General features: G+C 43.8%; 1 long non-coding RNA gene across 1 annotated transcript; it reads right to left on the reverse strand.

Moving 5' to 3' along the window:
• Positions 1 to 1,384: 1,384 nt before the first annotated feature.
• On the reverse strand, positions 1,385 to 20,549 carry LOC144297807 (uncharacterized). Its single transcript, XR_013364665.1, has 2 exons — positions 18,943 to 20,549; positions 1,385 to 3,298 (listed from the first exon to the last, which is right to left on the reverse strand). It is a non-coding gene; the product is annotated as an uncharacterized LOC144297807 (long non-coding RNA).
• Between the last annotated feature and the right edge of the window lie 354 nt (positions 20,550 to 20,903).

Below are 20,903 nucleotides of genomic sequence, written 5' to 3' on the forward strand. Positions count from 1 at the left end.
CGTCAAGACTGTGGTACTGGCACAAAAGCAGACACATAGATCAATGGAACAGAATAGAGAACCCAGAAGTGGACCCTGAACTTTATGGTCAACTAATATTCGATAAAGGAGGAAAGACTATCCATTGGAAGAAAGACAGTCTCTTCAATAAATGGTGCTGGGAAAATTGGACATCCACATGCAGAAGAATGAAACTAGACCACTCTCTTTCACCATACACAAACATAAACTCAAAATGGATGAAAGATCTAAATGTGAGACAAGAGTCCATCAAAATCCTAGAGGAGAACACAGGCAACACGCTTTATGAACTTGGCCACAGTAACCTTGCAAGATACATCCACGAAGGCAAAAGAAACAAAAGCAAAAATGAACTATTGGGACTTCATCAAGATAAGAAGCTATTGCACAGCAAAGGATACAGTCAACAAAACAAAAAGACAACCTACAGAATGGGAGAAGATATTTGCAAATGAAGTATTCGATAAAGGGCTAGTTTCCAAGATCTATAAAGAACTTATTAAACTCAACACCAAAGAAACAAACAATCCAATCATGAAATGGGCAAGAGACATGAACAGAAATCTCACAGAGGAAGACATAGACATGGCCAACATGCACATGAGAAAATGCTCTGCATCACTGGCCATCAGGGTAATACAAATCAAAACCACAATGAGATACCACCTCACACCAGTGAGAATGGGGAAAATTAACAAGGCAGGAAACCACAAATGTTGGAGAGGCTGTGGAGAAAAGGGAACCCTCTTACACTGTTGGTGGGAATGTGAACTGGTGCAGCCACACCAGAAAATGGTGTGGAGGTTCCTCAAAGAGTTAAAAATAGTCCTGCCCTACGACCCAGTAATTGCACTGTTGGAGATTTACCCCAATCATTCAGATGCAATGAAATGCCGGGACACCTGCACCCTGCTGTTTCTAGCAGCAATGTCCACAATAGCCAAACTGTGGAAGGAGCCTCGGTGTCCATCGAAAGATGAATGGATAAAGAAGATGTGGTTTATATATACAATGGAATATTACTCAGCCATTAGAAACCACAAATACCCACCATTTGCTTTAACGTGGATGGAACTGGAGGGTATTATGCTGAGTGAAGTAAGTCAGTCGGAGAAGGACAAACATTGTATGTTCTCATTCATTTGGGGAATATAAATAAAAGTGAAAGGGAATATAAGGGAAGGGAGAAGAAATGTGTGGGAAATATCAGAAAGGGAGACAGATCATAAAGACTCCTAACCCGGGGAAAAGAACTAGGGGTGGTGGAAGGGGAGGAGGGCGGGGGGTGGCGGTGAGTGGGTGACGGGCACTGAGGGGGATGTTGATGGGATGAGAACTGGGTGTTATTCTGTATGTTGGTAAATTGAACACCAATAAAAATTATTTTATTAAAAAAATATTCAGCATGTTCAGGTGAGACCCAGGTGGTGACCAGAGTCACCAGGTCCTGGTGAGGACCAGGTAATGACCAGATTCACCAGGTCCAAGTGAAGCACAGGGAGGGACCAGAGTCACCAGGTAAGGGTGAGGCCCGGAGGGGGACGAGAGTCACTAGGTCCAGGTGAGGCCCCGAAGTGGAAGTGAGTAACCAGGTCCCATGATGCCCATGTGAGGAGCAGATTCACCAGGTCCAGGTGAGGTCCCTGTGGGAACCAGTCACCTTGTGGAGGTGACGCCCAGGTGGGACCACAGTCACCAGGTCAGGGTGAGGTCCAGAGAGTGACGGGAGTCACCAGGTCCAGGTGAGGCCCAGGTATAGAATAGAGTAACCAGGTGCCAATGACGCCCAGGTAAGTACCAGAGTCACCAGGTCCAGGCGAGGCCCAAATATGGATCAGAGTCGTTTTGTTCCATTGAGGCCAGAAGGAGACCACAGGAACCAGGTCCTGGAGAGCCCATATGGGAACCAGAGCCACCAGATCCAGGTGAGTCCCAGGTGGCAACAAGATTTACCAAGTCCAGGTGAGACCCAGGTGGTGACCAGAGTCACCAGGTCCAGGTGAGGACCAGGTAAGGACCAGATTCACCAGGTCCAAGTGACGCCCTTGGGGGGACCAGAGTCACCAGGTAAGGGTGAGGCCCAGAGGGGGAACCAGAGTAACCAGTTTAGTTTGAGGCCCAGAGTGGGACCAGAGGTCCCCGGTCAAAGTGAGGCCCAGGTGTGGAATAGAGTATCCAGTTCCCAATGATGACTAGGTGAGGACCAGAGTCACTAGGGCCATGCAAGGCCCAGATGGGGATCAGAATCACCAGGTCCTGGTAGGCCTAGAAGGAGACCACAGTCACCAGTATCAGCTGAGCCCCATGTGGGAACCAGAGCCACTCTATCCAGCTGAGTCCCAGGTCCATGTGAGGCCCACGTGAGTACCAGATTCATCAGGTCGAATTGAGGCACAACTGGGGATAAGAGTCACCAGGTCTGGGTGAGGCCTAGGTGGGGACAAGATTCACCAGGTCTGAGCTAGATCACAGTGGGGACGAGAGTCACCAGGTCCAGTGAGGCCAAGCTGAGGACCAGAGTCACCAGATCCAGGTGAGGTCCATGTTGGAAAGAGAGTCACCAGGTCCAGAAGAGGTCCAGGTGGGCACCATAGTCACCAGATCCAGGTGGAGCCCAGGTGGGGACCAGAGTCACCAGGTCCAGATGAGGCCCAGGTGTGGACCAGAGTTACCAGGTACACGTGAGGCCCAGGTGGGGAACAGAGGCAACAGGTCCATGTGAGGCCTGCTGGGAACCATGGTCAACAGGTCTACGTGAGGCCCAGGTGTGGAGCACAATAACCAGGTCCAGGTGAGCCCCAGGTGGTGACAACAGTCACCAGCTCCAGGTGAGACCCAGATGGGAACCAGGATCACCAGATACAGGGGAGGCCCTTGAAAGAACCAGAGTCAACAGTTCGAGGTGAGGCTCAATGGCAACCAGAGTCAGCACAACCAAGTTAGGCCAAAGTGGGGTTCACAGTCACTAGGGCAGGTTGAGACCCAGAGGGGGACCAGAGTCACCTGGTCCAGGTGAGGTCCAGTTGTGGAACACAGTACCGGGTCCCAATTATGCCCAGTGGAGGACCATGGTCAACAGGGCCAGGTGAGGCCCAGATGGGGATCAGAGTCACCAGGTACAAGTGAAGCCCAGGTGGGGACCACACTCACCATATCCAGAGTAGACTCAGGTGCAGACCAGAATCACCAGGTCCAGATGAGTCCCAGGTGGGGAGCATAATCACTACGTCCAGCTGAGGCCCAGTTGAGGACCAGGGTCTCCAGGTCTGCTTGAGGCCTAGAGGGGTACCAGAATCACCTGGTTAGGTGACATCCACATGGGGACAAGAGTCATCAGGTCAGGGTATGGCCCAGAGAGGTTGCAGATCATCATGTCCAGGTGAGGCTCAGGTGTGGAACAGAGTAACCAGGTCCCAATGATGCCCAGGTGAGGACCAGAGTCACCAGATCTGGGTGAGGCCCAGATAGGATCAGAGTCACCAGTTCCAGGTGAGGCCAAGAAGGAGTCCACAGCAATCATGTACAGGTGGGGAACAAAGTGACCAGGACTGGGTGAGGCCCAGATGGGGACCAGATTCACCAGGTTCAGATGAGGCCCATGTGGTGACCAGAGTCACCAGGTCCGGGTGAAGACCAGGTAAGGGCCAGATTCACCAGGTCCAAGTGAGCCCCACGTGGGGACCTGACTCACCAGGTATGGGTGAGGCCCAGGTGGCAACCCCACTCACCAGGTCCAGGTGAGGCCAACCTGCAGGCCAGAGTCACCAGATCCAGGGGAGGCCCTGGTGGGGACTGGAGTCACAAAGTAAATGTGAGGCTAGAAGGACACCACAGTCACCAGGTCCAGGTGTGGTTCATGTGGGAACGAAAGTCACCAGGTCCAGGTGAGACCCAGGTGGGGACCACAGTCACCAGGTCCAGACTGAGGCCTAGGTGGGGGGCCCAGAGTCATCAGGGCCTGGTGAGGCCAAAGTGTGGAGCAAAGTTATCAGGTCCAGGTGAGTCCCAGGTGGGAACCAGTCACCTCGTCCAGGTGAGGCCCACAAGTGTAGTGCCTCCAAGCTCAATCCCTCGATTTCCTAGTAGTTCCTGTCTTAGACTGGTGCTACATACTAAGTTCCATAGTAGCTAATAGAACCCTGCATCCAACGGCAACTTACATTCGAGAGTTGGGCTCACACGCAGTCCCTCACAGTTCCACACTGCCTGCAGAATGTCTTTCCAACGTCTTCACCAGAGACCCTTGTCAGAAGCTTGTGAGACGCAAGTGGAATAATGCAGGCCTGGAAGGTGTCTCCAGGTGGAGTAGAGTGGTATTCTTGGAACCTCCTGAGTTAGAATACTGCTGCGTTCTGAGGGCCAGAAGAATGCAGCTAGTTGAAAGCTGGCTTCTAAACATGCTTCCTTGTGAGAGTTGAGGTGAGGGCAGGACCCTCCCGCAACCTGACTGCCTGTAGACATAGGTCCTAACATCCTTATGTTAGGTGCTGGAAGAGGTTGTGAAAAGCATGTAGACGTTTCAGGCTTGTAGTCACGTGTAACTGAGTTTAATACAGCGATTTCCAACAGCCTTGTTCAATTAAAGTGTAGCTAGGTTCTAACTCCCATAAAAGAGTGGGTAGCAGACAGCTGCCTGCAAAGCATACACGCTTCTCAGAGTTGAGATTATGGCCTGTACCTCCCACATGCTGACCGCCTGTATGCTTCACTTCCAAAGGAATTCGTTCGATACGGGATGCAAGTTTTGCGAGAGGCAAGTGTCTCTTAGTTCAATCCAGTGACTTCCTAGGAATTCCTCCCTCAGCGGGAGCTACATACTAACTTCCAAACCTGAGTACCTAGCTGAAATCTCTCTCTCGGGAATTTCCTTCTGCGAAATGAGCTGACACGTGGTCCTTCTCAGTTCCACACTGCCTGCAGATGCAGTTATGAACGTACTCACTAGACATGTCTTCAGAAGCTCATGGGACGCAAGGGCCAGCTGCAGGCTTCAATGGTTGTGTCTCCAGGTGCATTAGAGCGGTATTCATTGTAAGCGTACAGCCTTACAATGCTGCTACGTTCACAAGGCCATCAGAACGAGCTAGTAGAAAGCTGGCTTCTAGGCATGCTTCCTTTTGAGAGCTATGCTCAGGGCAGGACCCTCCCTCATCCTGCCTGTGTGTAGACGTGACTGCTAATATGCTTATGTTAGGTGCTGGGAGAGGGTGGCGAAATGCATGTGGAAGTCTCAGGCCTGTACTCACGATCATCTGAGTTGAATACAGCGATTTCAAACGGCCTTCTTCAAAGAGTGTAGCTAGTTTCTAACTCCCATGTACGAGTGGGTAGCAGACATCTGCCTCCCAGGCGTACACACTTTTGAGAGTTGAACTTATGGCCTGTACTTCTCACATCCTACATTTCGCTGCTAACAGGCCTAGGCTCCAGGCATGACTGAAGGGATGTGAGAAGTATGTGGAAAGTCCCGGCACACAAGACTAGTGCATCCAAGCTCAATCAATAGATTTCCTAGTAATTCCTTTCTTAGAAAGGTGCTACCTACTTAGTTACAAACCCTGTAGCTGAACCCCGTGTCCAAAAGCATTCAATTCCGAGAGTTGAGCTCACACCCAGTCCCTCACAGTTCCACACTGCGTGCAGAATGAGTTTTGAACATCTTCACAGGAGACGTTTGTCAGAAGCTTGTGAGACAAAAGTAGAATAATGCAGGCCCAGGAGGTGTCTCCAGGTGCAGTAGAGTGGTGTACTTCAAACCTCCTGAGTAAGAAGACTGCTTTGGTCTCACAGCCATTAGAACGCAGCTAGTTGAAAGCTGGCTTCTAGGCATGCTCTCTCGTGAGAGCTGAGCTCAGGGCAGAACCCTCCCGCACCGTGCCTGCCCATAGTCATAGCTGCTAACATCCTTAAGTGAGGTGCAGGGAGAGGTTGGAAAAATGCAAGTGGAAGTGTCAGGACTGTACTCACGTGTACTGAGTTCAATACAGCGATTGCCAACATCCTTGTTCAATTAGAGTGTAGCTCGGGTATACCTCACCTTGATAAGTGTCTGGCAGACATCGGCCTGCAAAGCATACACACTTCTGAGAGTTGAGCTTATGGCCTGTACCTCCTCCATCCTGACTGCCTGTACGTTTCGCTTCAACAGCATTTCGTTGTATGCGGGAGAGTAGCGGAGTGAGAACCAAGTGTCTGCCTTGTTAATTTCGCGCCTAGAGGACAGCTGCCTCCAAGGCATGAACACTCCCATGGTTTGAGCTTAGGACTTGAACCTCCACATGCTGACAGCCTGTACGCTTCGCTTCCAAAGGATTTCTTTTTTTTTATTTATTTATGATAGAGAGAGAGAGAGAGAGAGGCAGAGACATAGGCAGAGGGAGAAGCAGGCTCCATGCACCGGGAGCCCGATGTGGGACTCGATCCGGGGTCTCCAGAATAGCGCCCTGGGCCAAAGGCAGGCGCTAAACCACTGCGCCACCCAGGGATCCCCAAAGGATTTCTTTCAATATGGGACGCAAGTTTTGTGAGAGTCAAATGTGTCTTAGTTCAATCCACAACTTCTGAGGAATTCCTCTCTCAGATGGGAGCTACATACTAACTTCCAAACCTGATTACCTAGCTGAAAGCTCTCTCTCTGGGAAACTTCCCTCTCGGAGATGAGCTGAAACGAGGTCCTTCCCAGTTCCTCACTGCCTGCAGATACAGTTAGGAACATCCTCACTAGACATGTTTGTCAGAAACTCATGGGCTTCAAGGGCCAGCTGCAGGCTTCAATGGTTGTGTCTCCAGGTGCAGTAGAGTGGTATTCATGGAACGTCCCGATTTACAATGCTGCTACATTCTCACGGCCATCAGAATGAGCTAGTAGAAAGCTGGCTTCTAGGCATGCTTACTTTTGAGAGCTGAGCTCAGGGCAGGACCCTCCCGCATCCTGCCTGCCCGTGGACGTAACTGCTAATATCCTTATGTTAGGTGCTGGGAGAGGGAGGCGAAATGCATGTGGAAGTCTCAGGCCTGTACTCACGATTATCTGAGTTGAATACAGCAATCTCAAACGGCCTTCTTCCAAGAGGGTAGCTAGTTTCTAACTCCCATGTACGAGTGGGTAGCAGACATCTGCCTCCCAGGTGTACACACTTTTGAGAGTTGAGCTTATGGCCTGTACTTCCCACATCCTGCCTGCAGGTACACTTCGCTGCTAACAGGCCTAAGCTCGATGCATGTTTGAGGTGTTGTGAGAGGTAAGTGGAAAGTCCCGGCACACAAGACTAGTGCCTCCAAGCTCAATCCAGCGATTTCCTAGTAATTCCTGTCTTAGGTGCTACATACTGAGTTCCATACGTGAGAAGCTAGCTGAACCCCGAGTCCAAAAGCATCTCTCTTCCGAGAGTTGAGCTCACACCCTGTCCCTCACAGTTCCACACTGCCTGCAGAATGAGTTTTGAACATCTTCACCAGAGAGGTTTGTCAGAAGCTTGTGAGACGCAAGTGGAATAATGCAGGCCCAGGAGGTGTCTCCAGGTGCAGTAGAGTGGTATTCTTCGAACCTCCTGAGTAAGAAGACTGCTTTGGTCTCACAGCCATTAGAACGCAGCTAGTTGAAAGCTGGCTTCTAGGCATGGTCTCTTGTGAGAGCTGAGCTCAGGGCAGGACTCTCCCCCATCCTGCCTGCCCATAGTCATAGCTGCTAACATCCTTAAGTGAGGTGCTGGGAGAGCTAGGAGAAATGCGAGTAGAAATGTCAGGACTCTACTCACATGTATCTGAATTCAATACAGCGATTGCCAAGGTCCTTGTTCAATTAGAGTGCAGCTCGAGTATACCTCGCCTCGATAAGTGTCTGGCAGACATCGGCCTGCAAAGCATACACACTTCTGAGAGTTGAGCTTATGGCCTGTATCTCCTCCATTCTGACTGCCTGTACGTTTCGCTTCCACAGCATTTCCTTGTATGGGGGAGAGTAGCGGAGTGAGAACCAAGTGTATGCCTTGTCAGTTTCGCGCCTAGCGGATAGCTGCCTCCAAGGCATGCACACTCCTTTGGATTGAGCTTAGGACTTGAACCTCCCACATGCTGACCGCCTGTACGCTACGCTTCATGCCGGTCCCCTGTTATCCGCCCCCTCCAGCTACCCTCATTTGTTTCCTATCATTAAGAGTCTGTATTTCCTGTATCTGTTTTCATCTTATTTGTTTTTCCTTCCCTTCACAGTTGCTCATCTGCTTTGCTTCTTTAATTCCACCTATGAATGAAACCACACGGTCATTCTCTTTCCCGAGTGACTTACTTCACTTAATATGATCCCTTTAGTTCTATCCACATCATTGCAAATGGCAAGATTTCCTTCTCTTTGATAGCTGAGTTCCATTCCTCTCTCTATGACCATCATCTATCTCCCATCCTCTTTATCCATCATCTGCCTCAGGGCACAGAGGCTCCTCCAAAAGTGTGGCTACTGTGGACCCGGCTGCTGTGGACATTGGGGCGCAGGTGTCCCGAGTCTCACTGCATCTGTATCTTCGGAGTGAGCTCCAGGCCGTTCACCTGCTGGTCGCAGGTCAGCTCTATTTGTAAATTCCTGAGGGGCCTCCACACTGTTTCCAGGGCGGCTGCACAAACCCGCGGTCCCAGCCACAGTGGAAGAGGGTTGAGTGAGTTTTGCAGGATGTGGTAAAAGTCTGGTCCACATTTCATTTCACGTCCTGTGGGCTCCAATTACTTGTCCTTAAGTATTTCTGGGGAAGCTGGGTGTTGGGCTCCTTTTCGGTGAGATGTTTCCGAAGCTAACAGGCCCCAGCTGGAGCCTGAAAGGAGGCAGGTGCGGCCCCTAGAGCACCCGCTGCCTCCTGCACAGCCTCCTGTAGCGCCTGAGCATCCCGCAGGGTGTGCCGGAGACCAGGCCCCGCCCATGGCACGCGCATGTGCAGTAGGCCTCCTCTGCCTGCACTAACAGGAGCCAGCCTGTGCTGGGGAGGCCTGTGGAAGACATAGGGATGCGTCTATGCTGATGAGCTGCAGCCTCCTCAGGACCCGCGGGGAGTCTTCAGGGGGAAATTGAGCCACATTCATGCTGACAGGAACCCCGTTCTCCTCAGGACCCACCGTGAGGCTTTAGGAAGATGTGGGCCCACATCCACCCTGACAGGAGCACCTGGGCATCCTCAGGACCCGCGGGGAGGCTTCAGGAAGATGTGGGCCCACATTCACGCTGACAGGAGCCCTGAGCACCTCAGGACCCGCGGGGAGTTTTCAGGAAATTGTGGGGCCCGCACCCACGCTGACAGGAGCCCCTGAGCAGCCTCAGGACCCGCGGGGAAACTTCAGGAAGATGTGGCGATGCGTTCACTCTGGCAGGAGCTCCCGGGCCCCTCAGGACATAAGTTGAGGCTTCTGGAAGGTGGGGGCCACATTCATGGTTACAGGAGCCCCGGCCTCCTAAGAACCCTCAGCGACGCTTTGGGAGGACTTGGCGCCACATGGACACAACAGGACGCTGACTTCCTCAGGACCCCTGGTGTAGACTTGGGGAAATATGGGGATGCGTCCATGCGGACAGAAGACACCAGCCTTGTCAGGGCCTGTGGTGAGGCCTAAGAAAAATGTGGGTGTCGCATCCACAGTGACAAGAGTCTCCAGCCTCCTCAGGACCCACTGTGAAGTTTTGGGAAGATTTGGGGCCACATCCATGCTGACAGGAGCCCCCAGCCTCCTCAGGTCTTATGGTGAGGCTTGAGGAAAATGTGGGGCCACGTCAATGCTGACAGGAACCCTGTCTTCCTCAGGACCTGCACTTTGGCTTTGGGACATAAGGGGCTGCGTGTATGCTGAGAGGAGCCCACAGCCTCCTCAGGACCCGCGGTGAGTTTTCTGGGGGACGTGGGGTCATGTCCAAGGTGACAGGAGCCCCCGGCCTCCTGAGGACCTGCTGTGAGGCTTCCAGAGGATGTGAGGCATAGTCCACAGTGACAGGAGACCCAGTGTCCTCAGGACCCGCTGACTATGACTCAGGAACACATGGGACCACGTCCGCACTCACAGGAGCCCGGCTTCTATTCTTTTCTATTCTGTTATTTTGTATTCTATTCTATTATTTTCTATTCTATTCATTTCTATTCTATTCTCTTTTATTCTATTCTATTCTACTCTTTTCTGTTCGATTCTATTCTTTTCTGCTCTATTCTATTCTTTTCTACTCTATTCTTTTCTATTCTATCCTATTCTATTCTATTGTTTTCTATTCTATTCTTTTTTCTTTTCTATTCTACTCTTTTCTATTCAATTCTTTTCTATTCTATTCCATTCTATTCTTTTCTTTTCTATACTATTCTATTGGATTCTTTTCTATTCTCTTCTATTGCATTCTTTTCAATTCTCTTGTATTCTATTCTTTTCTATTCTATTCTATTCTATTGTATTCTATTCTTTTCTATTCCATTCTTTTCTATTCTATTCCATTCTTTTCTATTCTATTCCAATCATTTCTATTCTTTCTATTCTATTGTATTCTTTTCAATTCCTTTCAGTTCTTTGCTATTCTATTCTATTCAATGCTATTCAATTCGATTTATGCTTTGCTGTTCTATTCTATTCTAATCAATGCGATTCAGTTCCTTTCTATTCAATTTGATTCGATTCGATTCAATTTGATTCGATTCGATTCTTTTCTATTCTATTCGATTTGATTCTTTTCTTTTCTATTCGATTCCATTTGATTCTTTTCTATTCTTTTTGATTAGATTCGATTCAATTCTTTTCTCTTCTATTGTATTGTATTCAATTCGATTCTTTTCTATTCCATTCGATTTGATTCTTTTCTATTTTATTCTATTCCATTCAATTCGATTCAATTCTTTTCCATTCTATTCTTTTCTATTCTATTCTTTTTATTCTATTCTATTCTTTTCTATTCTACTCTTTTCTCTTTGATTCTATGCTTTTCTACTCTATTCTATTCTATTGTCTTATTTTCTATTCTATTCTTTTCTATTCTATTATATTCTACTCTTTTCTATTTTATTCTTTTTTCTTTTATTCTATTCTTTTCTATTGTATTCTTTTCTATTCTATTCTCTTCTATTCTTTTCTACTCTATTCTTTTCATTCTATTCTTTTCTATTCTATTCTTCTTTTCTATTCACTCTTTTCTATTCTATTCCATTCTTTTCTATTCTATTCCATTCTTTTCTATTCTATTCCAATCATTTCTATTCTATTCTATGCTTTTCTATTCTATTCTTTTCTTTTCAATTCCTCTCTATTCTATTCTTTTCTATTCTAATATTTTCTTTTCTATTGTATTCTAATCTATTCTATTCTATTCTCTTCTTTTCTATGCTATTCTGCTCTTTTCTATTCTGTTCTTTTTTTCCTATTCTATTCTTTACTATACTATTCTATTCTATTCTTTTCTATGCTTTTCTTTTCTATTCTATTCTTTACTATTCTATCCTATCCTATTCTATTCTTTTCTATTCTTTTCTTTTCCATTCTATTCTATTCTTTTCAATTCTATTCTATTTTTTCTATTCTATTCTAATTTATTCTATTATTTTGTATTCTTTTCTAATCTATTCTATTCTATTCCATTCTTTTCTATTCCACTCTTTTCAATTCTATTCCTTTCTTTTCTACTCTATTCTATTCTATTCCATTCCATTCTATTCTCTTCTTTCCTATGCTATTCTATTCTTTTCTATACTATTCTCCTCTTTTCTATTCTATTCTTTTTTATTCTATTCTATTCTATTCTATTCTACTGTAGTCTATTCTATTCTATTCTTTTCTATTTTTTATTCTATTCTATTCTTTTCTATTCTACTCTTTTGTTCGATTCCATTCTTTTCTATTCTATCCTATCCTATCCTATTCTTTTCTACTGTATTCTATTCAATTCTATTCTTCTCAACTCTATTCTACTCTATTCTTTTCTATTTTATTCTAATATTTTGTATTCTATTTTATTCTGTTCTTTTATATTCTCTTCTTTTCTTTTCTATTCTATTGTATTCTCTTTTATTCTTTTCTATTCTTTTCCATTTTATTCTATTATTTTGTTTTCTATTCTATTCTTTTCTATTTTCTTCTATTCTCTTCTTTTCAATTCTATTCCATTCTATTCTTTCTATTCCATTCTTTTCTATTCTATTCCATTCTTTTCTATTCTATTCCATTCTTTTCTATTTTATTCCAATCTTTTCTATTCTATTCTGTTCTTTTCTATTTTTCTATTTTTCTTTTTCTACTTTTTATGAGGATTCCCTTTTCAATACTTATTTTTTATTCTTTTCTATTGTATCCTTTCTTTTCTATTCTATTCTTTTCCATTCTAATCTTTTCTATTCTATTCTTTACTACTATTCTATTCTTTTCAATTCTATTCTTTTCTTTTCTATTCTATTCTATTCTATTCTTTTCCACTCTATTCTTTTCTATTCTATTCTATTCTATTTTTCTATTTTTCTTTTTCGTTTTTTTATTTGGATTCCCTTTTCAATTCTTATTTGTTGTATTTTTATTTTATCCATTGTGACAGATGTGAGGTGATATCTCATAGTAGTCCAGATTTGCACTTCTTTTATGATGATTGATGTTATGTTGAGTAACTTCTCATGTGTCTGTTCGCCACCTATATGTCTTTGGAGAAATGTTTGTTCAGGTCCTCTTCCCATTATTTTCAGATTATTTGTTTTGTTTTGTTTTGTTGTTGTATAAGTTCTGTATATATATTTTGGATATTAATCCCTTATCAGATATGTCGTTTACCAATATCTTCTCCCAGTCATTGGATTGCCTTTTCATTTTGTTAATGATTTCCTGTAGTCCCAGGAGTTCATTTCTGCTTTTGTTCCCCCTGCCTGAGGAGACAGGTCCATATCTACATTTCTGAGGTGAAGAATATATTATTATCCCCATTTTACACATGAGGAAACCAAGGCTCAGAGTAAGAGACTTTTTTAAACAAATACTATTTTATTACTTAAAAATACATAATGGTCATAAGGGTACATGTAAAAAATTACAAGAGAAAAATGTACTGGAATAAGTGGAGACAAATGTATTAAAAGACAACAAGATACCCATTCACATAGAGTCCCCTGAGAATAAAATAGTTCTTGTTAGTTAGATAAGTCCAAGAAAAGACAGTGCTATGTAGAAAATGCAAGTGACCAAGAAATATTCCTTTAGTAAAAAGTAGAAATGTATTGGTACTGTACATGTCCTGAATTAAATTATAGCATTCTATTCTATTCTATTCTATTCACCTATTCTATTCTATTCTTTTCATTCCTATTCTATTCTATTCTTTTCTATTCTATTCTTTTCTATTCTATTCTTTCTATTCTTTTCAATTCTATTCTTTTCAATTCTATTCTATTTTTTTAATTTTTATTTAATTAAGATAGTCACACAGAGAGAGAAAGAGAAGCAGAGACACAGGCAGAGGGAGAAGCAGGCTCCCATGCACCAGGAGCCTGACATGGGATTCGATCCCGGGTCTCCAGGATCGCGCCCTGGGCCAAAGGCAGGTGCCAAACCGCTGCACCACCCAGGGATTCCAATTCTATTATTTTGTATTCTACACTATTCTATTCTATTCTTTTCTATTCTTTTCAATTCTATTCTATTATTTTGTATTCTACACTATTCTATTCTATTATTTTCTATTCTATTGTTTTCTATTCTTTTCTCTTCTATTCTTCAATTCCATTCTATTCTTTTCTATTCTATTCTATTCTATTATACTCTATTCTTTTCTATTCTATTTTTTCTCTTCATTTCTATTCTTTTCTATTCCATTCTTTTAAATTCTTCCATTCTTTTCTATTCTATTCTAATCATTTCTATTCTATTTCAATCATTTCTATTCTATTCCAATCAGTTCTACTCTATTCTCTTCTATTCTATTGTATTCTATTGTATTCATTTCTATTCTATTCTTTTCTATTCATTTCTATTCTATTCTATTCTATTCATTCTATTCTTTTCTATTTTATTCTATTCTATTCTATTCCATTCTATTCTTTTCAATTCTACTCTATTGTTTTCTATTCTATTCCATTCTTTTCTAATCTATTCCAGTTTTGCTATACCATTCTATTCGATTCTTTTCTTTTCTATTCTATTCTTTTCAATTCTATTCTATTCTATTCTATACTTTTCTTTCCTATTCTATTCTATACTATCCGATTCTATTGTATTCTATTCTATTCTATTCTTTTCTATTCAATTCTATTTTATTCTTTTCTATTCTATTCTATTCTGTTTTTTTCTATTCTATTCTCTATTCTTTTCAATTCTATTCTATTCTTTTCTTTTCATATCTATTCTATTATATTCATTCTTTTCTATTCTCTTCATTCTTTTGTGTTCTATTCTATTCTATTCTATTCTTTTCTATTCATTCTATTCTTTTCTATTCCATTCTCTTCTATTCTATTCCATTCTTTTCTATTCTATTCCAATTTTTCTATACTATTCCAATCTTTTCTATTCCAATCTTTTCTATTCTATTCGATTCGATTCGATTCTTTTCTATTCTATTCTATTCTATTCTATTCCATTCCATTCTATTCTATTCTTTTCCATTCTATTCCATTCTTTTCTATTCTATTCCATTCTCTTCTATTCTATTCCATTCTATTGTATTCTATTCTTTCTATTCTATTCTTACTATTCCATTCTTTTCTATTCTTTTCCCTTCTATTCTTTTCTATTATACTCCATTATTTTCTATTCTATTCTATTCTATTCTATTCTATTCTATTCTATTCTATTCTATTCTTGTCTATTCTTTTCTATTCTATTCTATTCCATTCTTTTCTATTCTATTCCAATCTTTTCTATTCTATTCTATTCTATTCTTTTCAATTCTAATCTATTCTATACTATTTTATTCTATTGTATTCTATTCTTTTCTATTCCATTCATTCTATTCTTTTCTTTTCTATTCTATTCTTCTCTATTCCATTCTTTTCTATTCTATTCTATCCATTCTTTTCTATTCTATTGTATTCTATTCTATTTTATTCTATTCTATTCTACTCTTTTCTATTCTATTCTATTCTTTTCTACTCCATTCTATTCTATTCTATTCCATTCCATTCTTTTCTATTCTATTGTATTCTATTTTATTCTTTTCTATTCTATTGTTTTCTATTTTATTTTAATCTTTTGTATTCTATTCTATTCTATTCTTTTCCATTCTATTCTATCCTTTTCTATTCTAATCTATTTTATTCTATTATTTTCAATTCTATTGTATTCTATTGTTTTCTATTCTATTCTGTTCTTTTCTATTCTCATCTTTCTTTTCTCTTCTACTCTTTTTATTCCATTCTTTTCTATTCTATTCCATTCTTTTCTATTCTTTTCCAATCCTTTCTATTCTTTTCCAATCTTTTCTATTCTCTTCTTTTCTATTCTATTCTTTTCTATTCTATTCTTTTCTGTTCTTCTTTTCCGTTCTATTCTATTCTACTCTTTTCTGTTCGATTCTATTCTTTTCTATTATGTTCTATTCTTTTCTATTCTGTTCTTTTGTATTCTATTCTATTCTTTTCTATTCTATTCTACTCTATTCTATTCTCTTCTTTTCTATTCTATTCTTTTCTTTTCCACTCTATTCTTTTCTATTCTATTATTTTCTTTTCTATTCTTTTCTATTCTATTCCAGTCTTTTCTATTCTATCCGTTTTCTTCTATTCCATTCTATTCTATTCTTTTCTATTCTTTTCTTTTCTCTTCTATTTTATTCTTTTCTACTCTTTTCTATTCTTATAGAATTATAAGGGTATACTATGAAAGATTATACACTAACAAATGGTATACCTCGAAGAAAAGTTCAAATCCCTTGAAATGTGCAAACGAGCAAAACTGACATAGGAAGAATAGAAAATGTAAGCAGACCCATAACTAGCAAAGGAAATGAATCAGCAAGGCACCTGTGTGCCTCAGTGTTTGAGCATCTGCTTTGGCTCAAGTCATGATCCCGGGGTCCTGGGGGATCAAGTCCCACATCAGGCTCCCCGCATGGAGCCTCATTTTTCCTCTGCTTATACCTTGCCTCTCTGTGTCTCTCATGAATACATAAATAAAATCTTTTAAAAGAAAAATAAAAATGAGAAAGGACCCAAATAAAATCACAAATGAGAAAAGAGAAATAACAACCAACACTAGAGAAATACAAACATTTATAAGAGAACATTATGAAAAATTATATGCCAGCAACCTAGAACCTGGAAGAAATAGATCAATTCCTAGTAATATATAACATAGCAAAAATGAAAAAGGAAGAAATAAGAAACTTGAACAGACAGATAACCAGCAAAGAAATTGAATCAGCAATCAAGAATCTCCCAACAGGAGACGCTTAGATCAACAGAACAGAATGGAAAGCCGAAACAAGATACAAACCTGTAACTCTATGATCCATTAATCGACAATAATGCAGGAAGGAATATCCAATGGCACAAAGACAGTCTCTTCAACAAACCCTAACCCTGACTCCAGGATAAGAACAAATGGTGTTGGGAAAACCAGGCAGCCACATGCAGAAGAATGAAACTGGACCACTTTCTTACACCATATATACAAAATATAAATCCAAAATGGATGAAAGACCTAAATGTGAGACCTGAAACCATAAAAAGAAGAAAAAATAGGCAGCAGCGTCTTTGACATTGGCCATTGGATCTTCTTTCTAGATATGCCTCTGAGGCGAGGGAAACAAAAGCAAAAATACTATTGGGACTTCATCAAATTCCGCACTTCTGCAAAGTGAAGGAAACAACCAAAGCTCAAAGGCAACATATAAAATGAGAGGAGATATTTGTAAACAACACATCCAATAAAGAGTTAGTATCCAAAATACATAAAGCAAATATAAATCTCAGCATCCTAAACACAAATTGTCCAACTGCAGATGGGCAGAAGACATGAATGGACTTTGTCTCTGACAAGACATCCAGATGGCCGCCAGACACACGGAAAGACACTCAGCGTCACCCATCATCAGGGGAATGCAAACCGAAACCACAATGAGATGTCACCTGACAGCTGTCAGAATGGCGAAAATTAACAACACAAGAAACAACAGGTGTTAGTGAGGCTATGGAGAAGGGGGAGCCCCCCTACACTCCTGGTGGGCATGCGAACAGGTGCAGCCACCGTGGAAAACAGTGTGGAGGGTCCTCAAGAAGTTAAAAGTAGAGCTACCCTATGATTCCAAAATTGCACAGCTAGGTATTTACCCCGAGGATACAAAAGTAGTTTAGTAGATTCGAAGAGGGACTCGCAGCACAGTGTTTGTAGCAGCGTTATCAACAACAGCCAAACTGTCGATACAGCCCAGATGTCCATCGACAGATGAATGGGCAGAGACGATGTGGTAAATATACACACACACACATGTGACATCGCTCGTTCATCAGAAGGGATGAAATGAAGCCATTTACAATGACGTGGGAGAAGTGGAAAGGACTTATGCTAAATGAACTCAGCCAGTCAGAGAAAGACAGATACCAAATACCATACAATTGCATTCACATGTGAATTTTAAGAATCCAAAGAAACTGGCAAAGGGGCGGAGGGGGGGATGAGAGAAGCAAACCAAGAAACACACTCTTAACCACAGAGAATAAACTAATAAATACCAGAGGAAGGTGGGGGGGATGGGGAATCAGGGGATGGGGATAGTGGAGGGCACCATGACCAGTACCAGGCGTTGTATCCAAGGGTTGAATCACTATGTGGTAAACCTGAAACTATATCATACTGTGTTTACAAACAGGAATTCAAGTAAACTTTAAAATAATAATTGGTAGTATTGATGAAACATGTGCGCACAAGAGATAAAATCAGAAAGGCAACTGAAAATCCAAATAAAGAGTATTTAGAGCCACAAATCCCCTCCTAGCTCAGCTCAGGAGAAGCCTGCCATGTCTATTCTGACCCCAGCAGAAGCCTGGATTTTGATTCTCTGGGGAGGCCACTGATTTGGTGGAGTCAGGCTATCTTTGAACCCAAAACCTAAATAGAGTGCATAAAAGTAAACTGCCGAAGATACTAGGAGTCCCAGTGCAGGCACATGCCAAGACCCAAACTCTAACGATACACAGACATAACCCTAACCCTACACTTAAGCCTAATGTTAACCTAACCCTTAAACAAGACCTATCACTAATCAAAAACCAAACACAAACCCCAAGACCGAAACATTCACTGAACCTTCCTGCCAACCCTCACCCTAACTCCTAAACCTATTCTAATTCCTTAACCCTGGCCTCTAACCCTAACCTTAACTTAATGTACTCAAATCCTATTCCTAACCTTAACCTGTACCCTAACCCTAACCCTCTAATACTAACCCTATCTCATACCCCAAACTGTACCCTAACCCATACCCTAAAACTAACCCCTAACCCACTCCCTAACCCTATCTCTTACCCTTTTCCAAAACCGTACCCTGACCCTGACCCTGACCTGACCCTAACCCTAACCCCTAACCAAACACTAACCCTAACCCTAGCCCTAACCCCTATCCTAACCCTAGCCCTCGCCCTAACCCTAAACCTAGCCCTAACTTTAACTCTAACCCTTAACCCTAACCCCTAACCCTAACTGCAAACCTAAGCCCAACGCTAACTCTCACCATAACCCTAACCCCAACTCCTAACCTCCTGCCCTAATCCCTAAAGCCTAAACCCTAACCCTAACTCTAAATCCTGTCCCTAACACTAACCCCTTTCCCTAATCCCTAACCCCCATCTAATTCCTAACCACCGACCCTTACCCTTATCCCTCACCCTAACCTCTAATCCATAACCATAACCATAATCAGTAACCCCTAACATCTAACCTAACCCTAACCACCAACTGCCTCCCCTCACCTGACCCTACCAATAATTCTACCCATTCACTTACCCTGTGGTTCTGAGAGGTCTCTTCAGATGTGGACGTGGCCCCCAATGGCGCCTCCAGAGTCCTCCAGGGGTTCCTGAGGAAGCCGAGCTCCTGTGAGTGCGGATGTTGCCCCACATGTTCCTGAGTCATAGCGGGTCCTGAGGATGCCAGGTCTCCTGTCACTGTGGACTATGCCTCACATCCTCTGGAAGCCTCACAGTAGGTCCTCAGGTGGCTGGGGGCTCCTGTCAGCCTGGACATGGCCCCACATCCCCCCGAAAACTCACCCCGAGTCCTGAGGAGGATGTGGGCTCCTGTCAGCATAGACGCAGCCTCATATGTCCCGAAGCCAAAGTGCAGGTCCTGAGGAGGATGGGGGTCCTGTTAGTGTTGATGTGGCCCCACATTTACCTCAAGCCTCACCATAAGACCTGAGGAGGCTGGGGGCTCCTGTCAGCATGGATGTGGCCCCAAATCTTCCCAAACCTTCACAGTGGGTCCTGAGGAGGCCGGAGACTCCTGTCAGTGTGGATGCGGCACCCACATCTTTCTTAGTCCTCACCACAGGCCCTGACAAGGCTGGGGTCTTCTGTCTACATGAACGCATCCCCATATTTCCCGAAGTCTACACCGGGGGTCCTGAGGAGGTCAGTGTCCTGTTGTGTGGACGTGGCGCTCCTTCAGAAGGGTCACCATGTGTTCTGAGGAGGCCGGGGCTTCTGTCACCATGGATGCGGCCCCACATCCTCCAGAAGCCTCAACTTGGGTCTTGAGGAGCATGGGAGCTCCTGCCAAAGTGGATGCGGCGCCACATCTTCCTGAAGCCTCCCCGCATGTCCTGAGGAGGCCCAGGGGCTCCTGTCAGCGAGGACGCGGCCCCATATCTTCCTGAAGCCTCACGACGGGTCCTTAGCAGACCAGGCTCCTGTCAACAAGGACGCGGCCCCACATCCTCTGGAAGCCTCACCGCGAGTCCTGAGGCGGCCCAGGGGCTCCTGTCACCGTGGACGCAGCCCCACATGGTCCTGAAGCCTACCAGCGGGTCCTGAGGAGGCCGGGGCTCCTGTCAGCTTGGACGCGTCCCCACATCCTCCTCAGGCCTCCAGAGCGCAGACGGGCTCCTGTTAGTGCAGGCGGACGAGGCCTACTGCGCACGCGCGCCCCCTGGTCCGGGCCTGGGCTCGGGCGCCCCCTGCGGGACACTCAGGCTCTGCAGGAGGCTGTGCAGGAGGAAGCGTCCCCACGCCAGGACTGCACCTGCCTCCTTCCAGGCTCCAGCTGAGACCTATGAGCTTCGGAAATGTCGCGCTGAAATGGAGCCCAAAACCTGGCTTCCCCAGAAATACTTAAGGACAATGAATTGGAGCCCATAGGACACGAAATGAAATGTGGACCAAACTTTTACCACGTCCTGCAAAACTCACTCAACCCTCTTCCACTGTGGGTGGGACTCCGGGCTGGTGCAGCCGCTCTGGAAACAGTGGGGAGGCTCCTCAGGAAGTTACAAATAGAGCTGCCCAGCGACCAGCAGGTGCACGGCCTGGAACTCACTCCGAAGATACAGATGCAGTGAGACGGCGGGACACCTGTGCCCCAATGTCCACAGCAGCTGGGTCCACAGTAGCCACACTGTGGGAGGAGACTCGGTGCCCTTGGGCAGATGATGGATAAAGAGGATGGGAGATAGATGATGGTCATAGAGAGAGGAATGGTACTCAGCTATCAAAGAGAAGGAAATCTTGCCATTTGCAATGATGTGGATAGAACTAGAGGGATCATGTTAAGTGAAATAAATCAGTCGGGAAAGAGAATGACCGTGTGGTGTCATTCATAGGTGGAATTAAAGAAGCAAAGCAGATGAACATCTGTGAAGGGAAGGAAAAACAAGATGAAAAGAGATGCAGGAAATACTCTTAATCATAGGAAACAAACTGAGGGTCGCTGGAGGGGGTGGATAACAGGGGACCGGCATGAAGGAGGGC

Source organism: Canis aureus, chromosome 26 (genome assembly GCF_053574225.1).
Source record: "Canis aureus isolate CA01 chromosome 26, VMU_Caureus_v.1.0, whole genome shotgun sequence".
Taxonomy (NCBI): Eukaryota; Metazoa; Chordata; class Mammalia; order Carnivora; family Canidae; genus Canis; species Canis aureus.